At 40.1% G+C, this 12,199-nt stretch overlaps 1 pseudogene; it reads right to left on the bottom strand.

Annotated features, from left to right (window-relative positions):
- Positions 1-11,721: 11,721 nt before the first annotated feature.
- The window catches only part of LOC147443110 (MLO-like protein 10), a 33,583-nt pseudogene continuing 33,105 nt past the window's right edge, over positions 11,722-12,199 (bottom strand).

The raw sequence follows: 12,199 nt of genomic DNA on the forward strand, positions 1-12,199 counted from the left end.
ATTATGTAGTGGCTTTTAAAAGAGTACTTAGAGTAGAGGAAGTTCTAGAATTTAACATAGTTTGTAGGATTTGGACTAACTCTAGAAAATGAGGTGGCTACATAGTTCAACTCAGTGAAAAGACATGATTTTGAGACTCTAGACGAGTTGTTTGAAGAATTCATCAAAGAATTCTCTCAAAAAGGCATAGCTTATAGTATGGTCTTGCAAATCCACATATTCAAATAGAAAGAGGGTGAATAAGTATGCAAAGCGGCATTACGGCTCAACAGATACATCAAGTTCTGTCCAAGAGCAAAACTTCCTACGCAAGCATGGTTAATGTTGATCTTTATCCAAGGAATGAGACATGTGGGTCTTCAAAATGATATGTATATGATAAGGAGCCTGTCGTTAAACAACTTGATCAAAGAAGCTCTTTATCTGGTGGGGTTAGCTGTGAGGAATATAAAGAAAACAACTATAAGATTCAAGAGGACGACACATCCTCTCAGCACAATGATTCACATAATGTCAAGTCTCATCACATAAACACTGCCATAATAGTCACCAGATACCAAATCCCAATCCAATTCTAACTCCACAGTATAAGTCCAAATCCAAATCACTTTTATTATGTACCCGGGCAACAAAATCATACCAGTTACAGTGGTAGCCAGCCACTGTAGCATGATTTTGTGATCGGTGCTGCCTCAACCGGCGAATCTACACCAATAAGACGTGCTGCCTAGATCGGCAAATGTGCACTAATGCTGCCTATATTGGCGGATCTGCATTTAACATTGTGAATAGATCTGCAGTTTGTCAATGTGCTGCCTAAATCGGCGGATCTTCACAGATAATTGGTGTTGCCTAAATCGGCGAATCTACACCAAGATGAGCATTTACACACTGCCTAAATTGGCGGATCTGTGTGTATGTGACCAATGGACTAGACAAGACATATAAGAGAAAAGTATTTACTATGTGTGTGACACCATTTTGGAGTATAGCAAGGTACTTACAAATTGTTGGTTACTATCCAGAGCACCTTAGCTCACATGAGTAGCTGCATAGCTTATTGACAAATCATCTCAATACAAATTCCTTTCAATGCAATCAGAAGCCATAACCTTAACAGTGTTTAAGCATTCAGCTTAGAACACAATGCAAAGAAATAAAATAGGAAAAGAGGAATGACGTATTTGATGTACATACCAAGAGAGTATACTATATGTGAAAGTATATATACCATTGTTGGCTGGTGGGGGGAGGTACAAGTGCTGCAACTAGCATTTTATATCAAAGTATAGTTAACAAATCCAAAATGTGATAGTTTGGTGTTAGTAATTTGCAATGAAATAAAGGGAGACCCTTCCTATCTAGAATTCGATTCAATATTAGTGGTTGATTACACTTTTAGAATGTACAGTGCTGGCACCTTGACTCGGCAATCGAAAAGTTAAAATTAAATTGGAATACAAATAAAAAGTTATACATTTTTTTGCTGAAACTGAAATGTGAGACAACTTAGGAAGAAGAAAAACTCTACAGTCCAACTTAATAGCATAGATGAACTTGAGTCACAAATAAACAGAGAAATTAATAAGAGCAAAGTTAATGGAGCATTTATCAAACGAGAATATTAGAGCGGGGGATTGTGTTACAGAAATTTGAAATACTCTTGCTAGATATGTATATCCAAATATTCATGCATTATATATATATATATATATATATATATATATATATATATATATATATATATATACCCTGAAAATACACTTAGTAAGTAAATTGATAAGGAATTTATGAAAGCAAAGTCTGTGTATGAATGGGATGTGACGAGAGAAAGTTTTTTTTTTTTTTTACAAAGGTAAGTAACACAAGTATACATTCACAAAAGGTTTAAAATGCTCGCTTAATGTCAAGTCCCTAGATTAATGGAGGTCTTGGAACCCATCTCCCATTCCCACTACTACATAAGTGCTACAATAGCTTTTCTGATAGCATTTAATACATTTGGCATAGCTACTAAAGAAGCATTCAGAAGTCATAATACAATGATACTTTCTTGTAGATATCCTCCTATGGAAAATAACGTCATGGACTAGGATTTGAGTTAGTAAGGGTTGGAGTTAAAATGAATCCTCTATCGGTATTTATACTCAAACTGGTAAGATTTCACCAGTGTTATTTAAACTCACTAAAATAGCAAAACATCGGCTAGATTCCAAGCTTTCCTTCAACAAGGAAACCACCAAAGTTTTATAAGCTTTAGTGTGAATACCTGAAAATGCTTTGAATTTTGACCTTTTAAAAAAAACAAACAAACAAAAGAGCTGTAGGTGTGCCCTTATTTTTTCAAAGAGAATTTCTCGTGAAATTTTTCGTAGGAACTACTTTCGATAGTCATCTTTGTACAAACACTGAGATACCAAGAGACATTGTAGCGCTTATCTCCACCTTAAAGATAGACACACAAATATCAAATCCAAAAAGGCACACCGTCAATGGTTGAAAACTGCAACACTTCCCGCCTAGGGAAATTGTGTCTCAGCTTACAATCATGCTGCTTGGAAGGACAAGAATGCCCCTTAGGAGCAGGAGGAAAAGGAATCATTCCACTTGAAATGTAAGAGAAATAGTGGAAGATCGAGAAGAAAATATGCAAGTCATTTGTTTAAACTACCCTCTTTCTGTGTATGGTTAGGAAAATGATTTGTCTCAAACACTACTTCCCACCACAAGCATGGCAAAATATTGTAGCTCTCCCCCACCACTGACGCGCAAGGTGCTCAGCAAGCAAATTTCTTGAGGAAAAGAACCATAGACAATGAAGGGCTACCACTAGTGCCATGGAGGCATTAGCACTCAAAAAAATATCATCTCTCCAAGCATGATTGGTGATTAAATAGACATAATTGTATACACATCCCATCACGGGAATATCATTAATGAGTGTTGTTCTTGCACAATCAGCAGCAGCATGCATGGGATTGATCATGCCAAGGCAAAAGAAGTAAGGAAAAATGTGGCATGGAGCCAATTGGAGTCCAATTCTCCTCTAGAAATTCTTGTTTAATATAACAATATTAAACCACAAATTATTGCATTCGGACAGTGGATGATTTTCATGGATGAACTCACCAAAACAAAACAACAATAGAGAGAGAAAGAGAGAATTGACATGAAATAGTATATTACCCATCTTCCAAAGGCCTATGGGACCTCACTCATACAATCTGGGTACAAATTGAAATGAAGCAAAGTTTAAAAAAATAAAAAAATAATTTTAAAAAATCAGTATCGTCAATGCTCTGATGATGTTTGAGTCTTGTAGCAAGCGCTGCCGAGCTTCGTCAATGTCCGCCTCTGTAAGCAGTCCTAGCTGCGTTTGCTTCTTATTGTGCTGCCCATCGCAATATGAAAACACAACTTGTATTGCAAGTGCATTGAGTGATCTTGTGCTGCCGCATGCGATGATGCGACCAGAATTCGGTCCGAAGATGAGAGCTATGGTTGCATGGGTAGGTGGGGGATGCGTCTGGTCTGCTACTTCTGTCGCCTCTGCAAGTCAGCTCTCTTTCTTCGTCCGTCTCGAAGTCACGCCTCTCATCAGGACCCCACCCTCCAGCCTCCAGGGCCTGTCCAGGCTCCCAGAAGAGAGAGCTCCTTCCGAGGCATGGCACGCTAAGACTCACCGACAGCTCCTGAGCAGTGCATTGTGCTATAAAAGGTGAGAAGAAGAAGGTTTGCTTGCAGCCAGCTTCGTAGCTGTTTCTAGTCTATCTAGAGATAGTCATGAGGGTTGCAGCCGGCAGCCTGCAGGCATGAGCCGTAGCGGGGATGGCGCCCTTGTGGGGCCTCCTCCTGACGATGCATCTTCTCTTGGACTTCTCCAGCGCGCCTCTTCTGCCTCGGCCAGATGCTCCCCAGTGCCCCCACCCTGGACGAGTAGCCGCTCAGTGTCTTCTGCATTTCTTGTCGGCGCCATTGATCAGTGCCCTGTCACTCGCAGTACTCCAGTGTTCCGCCACCATCAGGTAAAGAGTGCTGCACAATCAGTACAGTACAGTTCTGTAACCTATTCTGTAAGGTCATGACGAAGGTACTGTAACTCTTCTGGTTTGCTGTGCTGCTTGTCTGTGGATCAACTGCAGGTTGGCGAGATAGAGAGAGAATGAGTTGGACTGGAGTTGGTTGGTAGAAGAGAGCGAGAGAAGAGAGGCTCTTGCGTTCAATACTAGGCGTTAGCATGCATAATAAAGAAAGCAAAAGAGTGGCGACCCTTTCTGCTGCATGCAACGGCTGCTCCTTCGAAAGTGTGCATGGCGGCTGTAGAGAGTTAGGGAGTTGGTTGAGCTGAGAGAGAGAGAGAGAGAGAAAGAACGATTCTGGTTGGCGACTGAGAACTGGGGCAACAACTACGAGAGAGAGAGTGGGTTGGTGGGTGGTATACCACCAAAGGGGTGGCTGCCAACTAAAGGGAGAGGGAGAAAGAGAAATACGCTGTGTGTGTGAAGTTGGGGAACTTGTAGCGGTTGGAGTATTTGATGCGCATGACAAGATGTTAAGCCTTGCAGTGTGAGTGGATGTCGGCAACAGTCATGCATACAATACATCTGCATGTTATTGACGGTGTCAAATGGCAAGCCAACACTAATCTAGAGATCTCATCGACGGCCGCTGCTGATCATGATGGGGTGCACGTGCAGTGGTACCAGGTGAAGCAGGCGATTAAGTGGTCGCTCTGGTCTCAACTAAAAAAGAAAAAACGGCGCAACAGCGCTCACTGCATGCTTGTGATTAAAAAAAAAAAATGTGGTCGACCCGGTACCGGCAGTTGCATGGTGAGCCAAGAGCTAGTTGGACGACTGGTTTAGAGGGAGTCTAGCGAGTAGCTTTGTGTGTAGCTGTAAAATGCCAAAACTGAGAGAGAGACGTGGTCCATTGGTGGGTGCCATGCATAACACAAAAGTGGTGGGCGATGGTGCAAGCATTCACTATTGGGAATGGTGTGTTGAAGTGAACGTGGTTGGTAGCCGAGTTGCGCGGCTGAGGTCGCGGGCTCAGGAGGTAGGCTTTCTCTCTACCCTTTGTCGTTTGTCAGATCCGCCCTTAACACACACCTCTTTGTCTCGTCCGGTGGTTGTCAAGGAGCAAGCAGTACAAACACCTCTGCTATCCGTGTTTTAGGAAAGCCAACCGTCGCTGTGGTCGATAGGTGTCGTTTATTGTGCTACCATTAAAACTTGAGTGTTCAGTCTCTCTCTAGATCCGGGCCATAATTATTGCAGCCATGGAGTCATCGGTTCATACCCGGCTTTTACACGTCCAAGTTGCAGAACTCAAACCTAAATTGTTAAGATCAAGAACCACCTCGATACTCTGGAGTCTGCATGCTCTATTCTATGGGGCGATTCATGGCCTACCCTTTAGATCATGAGATTAAGTTTAATCTATTCAATAACTATGTTTAACGATCATAATTTTTTGGCTAGTAATTATTCTATCATGACGATAAAGAAGAAATTCTCTTTAATTCCAAAGGTCACTAACTGTATCATGCAATCAACACCACTTAGCTGAAGCAACTAACAACACCTACAAGAATGAGAAAATAAAATACTTAGCTAGTGCTCGTCAAATTATTTAATCTTGGAGCGTAGCCTTGCTCTGATACCACTGCTACAAACGGAAACATTGAGAGCCCTGCAAAATAGCAAAAACAATATACTACAAGCCATGAAACGAGAAAATCTGCATACCTCGAATCACACAACGCATAATCCAAGTTGTACACGAGCAGAGAGAGAAAGAGAGCGTGATAGAACGTGAGAGCACGTGCAAACGCACCTCCTAGAATGGAGTGCTACGTCGGCACGGCGAGAGAGAAGAGGGAAGAGGAGAGAAGAGCAACGCAAACACTGGGTGCAATCTCCCACCGTGCAAGAGTGACCATTTCCCTCTTGCACGTATTTAATTTATAGATTCTTGAATGGCCAAATTGAGTACAAACTGGCCAGCCGGTCATAAATGGACAAAGCTCATAAAGAGCACTTGAATAATAAAATGTACATAAAATATGATATCCTTTTGTAATAGCTTAGCTCGGTCAAGCCTTTTCCACCTGTTCACAGCTGCAATAAATAATAAGATATCAATTCCATAACATAAACTCTCAGTGGACCCCTTTGCCTCCTGGCCAATAGGAATCAGGCAAGCCATTGGGCTGTTGAATGCTCATTGGTCCCCTTGAGAGACTGTCCAATAGTCTTCTAGAGAGCTTAATTCTTATTGGTTCCTTTATTAAGTGTTTTCAAATTAATTAAACTAGATTTACTCTAGCCTAATTCTCATTAGTCCACCTCCAAGGCCATCCAATAGGAATTGGGTACCCCTTGTGGGCATCTAGGCTAGGGAGCTGACATGTGTCCTTCATTCCCTTTGTGTAAAGGGAGCTTGTGTGTGTGTGTGTGTGTGTGACCTTCTCTCTCATACCCTACTTGCAAGGCTCGCCCCCTCCTATGTAGGGATTGACAAAGACTGTTTGTGACACACACTAAGCATCCAATTTCCCTAGTGTTTGGCCTTTGGACACAACCTTTGAATTTTGGAACCTTAGCATTTTGGAAGTCTTAATGGGCTGAACCTTAGGGTCTTTTAAGCCCATTGTTTCACATTGCTCTTTTGCAGATGACCCCCCCTTTGGATCCCTATTTTCCCTCCTTTGGATCCCTACAGTGGCCCGGTCTGCTAGCTTAACCAATATTCTAGCTTTTTCTCCCCTGGAACTTTCCCATATTAAATAATCAGTTTAACATGAGAAAATCATTTAGGAGAATTAGATATTGATTATTATGACAACTTTGATCTCGATCCAAACTTGCATTCCCAAGCTCACTTAGTAACCCGTCCACCCATGAGCCAAGAGCAAATGCTTCCCAACAGTCAAGGCGGTCTTGAGGCCCAAACAAGAGCAGCCCGCCACAACTTGCTGCTACTCTCCACAATACCTTAACACCTTGCTAACCTACCACCCCTCAGTTAACCCTGCTAAATCCATCTCTTTGCTTGACCAAGCTATTTCTCATCTTTGTAATTAGGAAAAGGGTGTGTTTAATTCATGGAAACTATAGGTAAGGTTTTTTAAAAATAGGCCTTGAATGCATTTGATACGTTGGGTTTACATATAGTGACCGTCTAGGGTGTAAAGTACCTCGTATCCTTACTAATTTTGATTTAAAAAAATTGCGAACCTCACAATATGTTAGTGAATTGTATTCCAACACATCATAAATATACAAAACCACCTCAAGCTCTTGAGGTGCTGAGGATTACAAATTGGATGTCTTCTGCCTCTCTTCGAGACGTATGATTATCGGCTTAGCAAAGTAGGTGCATTATAGTCCTAGGCTTTACTTGTTGTAGGTTGCGACATGGCATGGGTATCCCAAGACCATTCATCCAAGTCTTGCTTGCGTCCAAATGTAAAGATCATCACTCTACTTTCTTGTGTAATCTTAGAGAATCTTGCCACGTCTAGATCTCCTTCAAACACACGATGGTTTCTAGCCTGCCATATATGGTAAAAGAGAAGTACATAACAATTTGAGTGCAGAGGAGAAGGGCATGACTTCCCAACTCCTTGCCCTCAAGGAATAGATCGGTCTTGAAGAATCTGACATGCCATGTCCTTTGGACCCACTTGAAAATCTAACAATGTCAGGCCTCTGATCGCCTAGCATTCCATGAAAAGGTGGGCCAGATCCTCACTAGCTATTCTACACCCCAAGCAATGATATGACTCGATTCCTCTCTCCTGGAGCACTCCTTATCACCTTCCATAGAAATATCTTCGTAAATTGTGGCCACTTTGGCTTCTAGATGTTTTCCATGACTTGCTCCCACTATTTTTATGGCCATTGTCTCTTTCATATTTTATTAAGGGGGCTAGATCAATTATTCTCGTGCATAATTTCATGATATATGTCTTTTGCCTGGAGTTTCCCAAAAAAAAACTACTTTCAGGCCATCACCAGGTGTTCCACTCAAACCTAGATTCACAAATTGCCATCACAAGATTGTCAAGCTCTTTTATCACTTTGTTGCTAGCGGATTCAGACCCTTATTATTCACTAATCTTGAGAAATGTATCTAGGAAGAGATAGCAAGTAGGTGATACAATTCTATTTTATTTTTAAAGGAAGAGGAAATCAAAATAGATTCTCATCTTACATTTGAAGATGTCTAAATAGAGTTGCCGAAACGGATGTGAGTGGACGGTGTGGATGGCCTCAAACTATGTGACCTACATGCTGTCATCCATGGTCTCCATGAAGTGCATTCTAGCTATTACCTGCATGCTAGTCGTCTATGATGGCCACAAACTATAGTCACAAAGGGCAGTCCATTAGTGTGACTTGCATGCTAGCCATCCACGTGGTGGTGGCAACAAGCTGCACTAGAAGTGTGGAGCACTAGAAGCGCAAAGGAGGGCTTACTTATAGAAGGGTTGGTAGCCACACAAGTGTGGAACGCTAGAGTCACTAGCAAGCATTGAAGGGTGGAACATCAAAGGAGAAGAAATGCTAGAGGGCAGAGTTTGAGCAATAGTAGCACAAACTAGGACTATTTGCATCGCTCCAAATAGGTGACCTCAACGAGCACTTTGGTTGTCTTTGATTTTAAAGACTGTGTGATCAAGTTGAAGCTAGTTAAAGGGAGATCCAAGGCATCAAACCTTTATTACATAGGCTTGAACGATTGCACCAAAGAGAGAGAGAGAGAGAGAGAGAGAGAGAGAGAGAGAGAGAGAGAGAGAAGAGAGAGAGAGAGAGAGAGAGAGAGAGAGAGAGAGAGAGAGAGAGAGAGTCTTACTAGATTCCTTTAATCATTTAAGCCTTAAACAATGATAAATATAGAGTTAAATTGTGTATAGTAAAAATCTTGAGAGATGGACACATGAATATATGTAGGATAAGGAATAAGCTTTGTGAATGTATGTAAGAGGTATTAGTGGTTCTATGTGCTTGAAGGGTTAAATCACTTCAACAAGGGATATTTTCAAGTGCAGTGTGTGTTTCCCTTTTAGTGCATATTTGGAAGTCTGTTTTATGAAACCCTTGTGTTGATGTGATAATTAAGGAGGAGGTTGCCGTGTTGTTTATTCTTGAGGATGTAAAATTGTAGGTATCATGGCAAGGATGAAGAAAGCTACACATTCTATTGGTGATGTGAATGATGTCTTCAATTTTTTAAACCATAGAGGTAGGTCTAGGAAGAGTGAGGAGGAGATTTTGCGGGCTGAAAGTAGCTGCTCAAAGAGGTTGTTTGAGTTAAGCCTTACCATCTTTGTTAGTGGTGCAGATGTAGACGTTGGTCTTCTCTCTATTTTGAAAGACCTGCTGAAACAGACTATTGCTAGAATGTGTTCCCTTGAACGTGGAGGAATACTGTTCCACTTTCACTTCCAAATGGTGGTACGAATCATGTTGATGTCCATAATAGCAATTAGCAAAAAGATAAAGACGTACAGGCTGGGTGGTATAAATAAATTCCAATAGGTGAGGCATATGCATATATTGAGAGGGATGATTGGGTTGTGCTTAGAATATATTGACAAAGACAATGTCCAAAATGTTGTCCATAATATTTCTCCCAATGAAATTAATAAAAGCATCGAGATCTACACGTTGCATGGTTTAGATGACTTAAAGAACAGGGTCTACTTGACACACATAAATGTATTCAATAGAGCACTTATAGATTGGAAGCATAGCTTGCATCACCCTATTGGACATGACTTTCTTTGAGCCTTGCACCACATGATTAAGTGCCGTAAGTACTGCCCATCTTCTACATGCATCACACCGTACCAAGGACATGGGATGGAACAATGAAAAATTGAAGTTCTTTAAGAATGCATGGCATTTTCAAGCATAGTCACATATAATGATCGATAGAAATACAATGGTGCTACTCATCCTCACCTTGATCGATTCTTGAATAGGTGAAAAAGCAATGATAGATAGAAATTATTTTTCACATTTACTTTGATGTGAGGAGTGTTGATGTCAATATTATTTTGAATGAACTACAAGGCACAAGTGGATAATTAGATGGTGAAGGAGGTAGTGACAATATCTGATAGTGACTGCAATCCTGATATGGTCACTGTGGAAGTGGTTACGTACTTTTTATTAAGAGAACCAAGACTGATTTATTTGCATGTTAGGTATGTTTATTACAATTCAATATGTGTTCAATTTTATTAAGCTCTATATTATCGTAGATTACTTTCATTATTTCCAACAGGCATGCGCAATGGAAACAACAGAGACTCCTGTACAAGCTTGGAAAATTGAAAAAGAGGAGAGTCAACAGAATAACATGGATGATGAAATACTACAATAGCTAGAGGATGTGTTGCTACATATTTGGAGACAACTCCATGGAAGCAGTGCAGATGACAATAATACTTTGTGAAGTTGTGTTCTCCATTATACATAGAGCATAAAGGAGACATGTTGTAAGATGTGCACCTTAATGCTATTGATGTTCAAGGCGCAATATCAAATAAGCTCTTTGACAATGGGAGATATTTTCTTTCAAAGCATCTTTTGCGTGGAGTGAGTAGATAGAGTAGATAAAGTAGTAATGGAGGTTTTCCATTGCATGAGCAACTTCCCAAAAGAGTGCTACTCTTTCAGCTCTCTTTCCATAGAGAAAGTGAACGACTTATAGTCAATGATGACCAAGTTATCTCTACCCCTCCAAATGACAACTCCTTCCTACACACAAGAAGACTCAAACAAAGGAAACTCATCATCTTCACAAGAATCTTCAAAACCAATTGAGACCAAAGCATGCCTCTAGTGCTAGCTAAGTGAAAACAAGTTGATCATTTTCAATAGGAGAAATGCCAATCATAGAAGAAGGCCCTTGCAAAAATCCAATCTCTCAACCCAAGCACTCAAAACATCGAAAAAGGGAGAGAAAAGAATCAAATGTTTGTTCCATTTGTAAAAATTCAAAATCCATATCAAGTATGGATAACAAAAAGTCTCTAGCAACATCTTAATAAGTAGATCACTCCACAAATCTCACTACATGTACATGAACACCACCACAAAAATACAAAAATGTGGGTTCTTCCCAAAGTAGCAAAATCCCATGCTATGTTGGCCCTTGAGTCGTCTGCCATGTGAGAGACTCTTGAGATTGTTATGCACAAATGTCAACTTAGTTTTAGTTACATGGCTTCACTATGGATAGATTGTGACCCTTGGAAAACTCCTTTTTGACGCACCATCCCTTGCATTCACAAATTTTGAAATCAATAGAACTATAAGGCTAGTGCAAATTGAGATAGAGTACATGGGTAACTACTCCTCAAAGGTTGGAGATTTTTTTTTGGCTAAAGTGACTTTTTTCAAAAAGCATTCTTTTTGCATTTCTTATTACGTATTTATTTTACAATTCAGATACATGGATCCACCCCTCTCCCAATGGCTTGGATGTGTCATACTTGGATATAGCAACAAGTACATATACTTGGATACCTATGGAGGAGTAAAGATGTCAATTGTGCAACTTAAATCCAAAGCTAAAGGAGCATTACATATGCCGGCGCTAGTATTTCTACAAGATACAAGGGCATTGTCTCCTTAGAGAGGGCTTTGGGTCTTTGTCGAGGGTATATATTATTTTGATCAAAGATTCCTTGAGATTTTCTTGCTAGACCTTGCACAATTTGTCCCTTTCATGGTGGATATGCTCTTTAGCTCGTTTGTGCCATTGGGTGATGGCCACTTGGATTTTCTTTTCCAACATACTCCGTTTTAGATTTGTTCTCATCTGTAGACACCATATAACCAAAATGCATGCATAAGTATAACCTCATAAAGTTTTTCAATGTTAAACTAATTTGCACAAAAGAAACTATTAAAGTTCTATTTTTTCTATGGAATAGAAAAACATGAAGAGATTATATATAATCTGAGCACGGTAGTGAAAAATATCTACAATTCTTATTAGTGAAGGATGTTTTTCTTGTGATAACTAGCTCTAGAAAATTATCAAAGATATTAAAGATTCTTATCAATTAATGGTATTTTTCATGTGATACCCAACTCAAAAAATTATAAAAGAGAGCAATCAATGCTCAAAAAATATCTAGGTTTAGTGTAATCTCACCTTCAAATTTTCAAATATA

The sequence above is a fragment of the Adiantum capillus-veneris genome, chromosome 14, assembly GCF_014529385.1.
Source record: "Adiantum capillus-veneris isolate H3 chromosome 14, ASM1452938v2, whole genome shotgun sequence".
NCBI lineage: Eukaryota > Viridiplantae > Streptophyta > Polypodiopsida > Polypodiales > Pteridaceae > Adiantum > Adiantum capillus-veneris.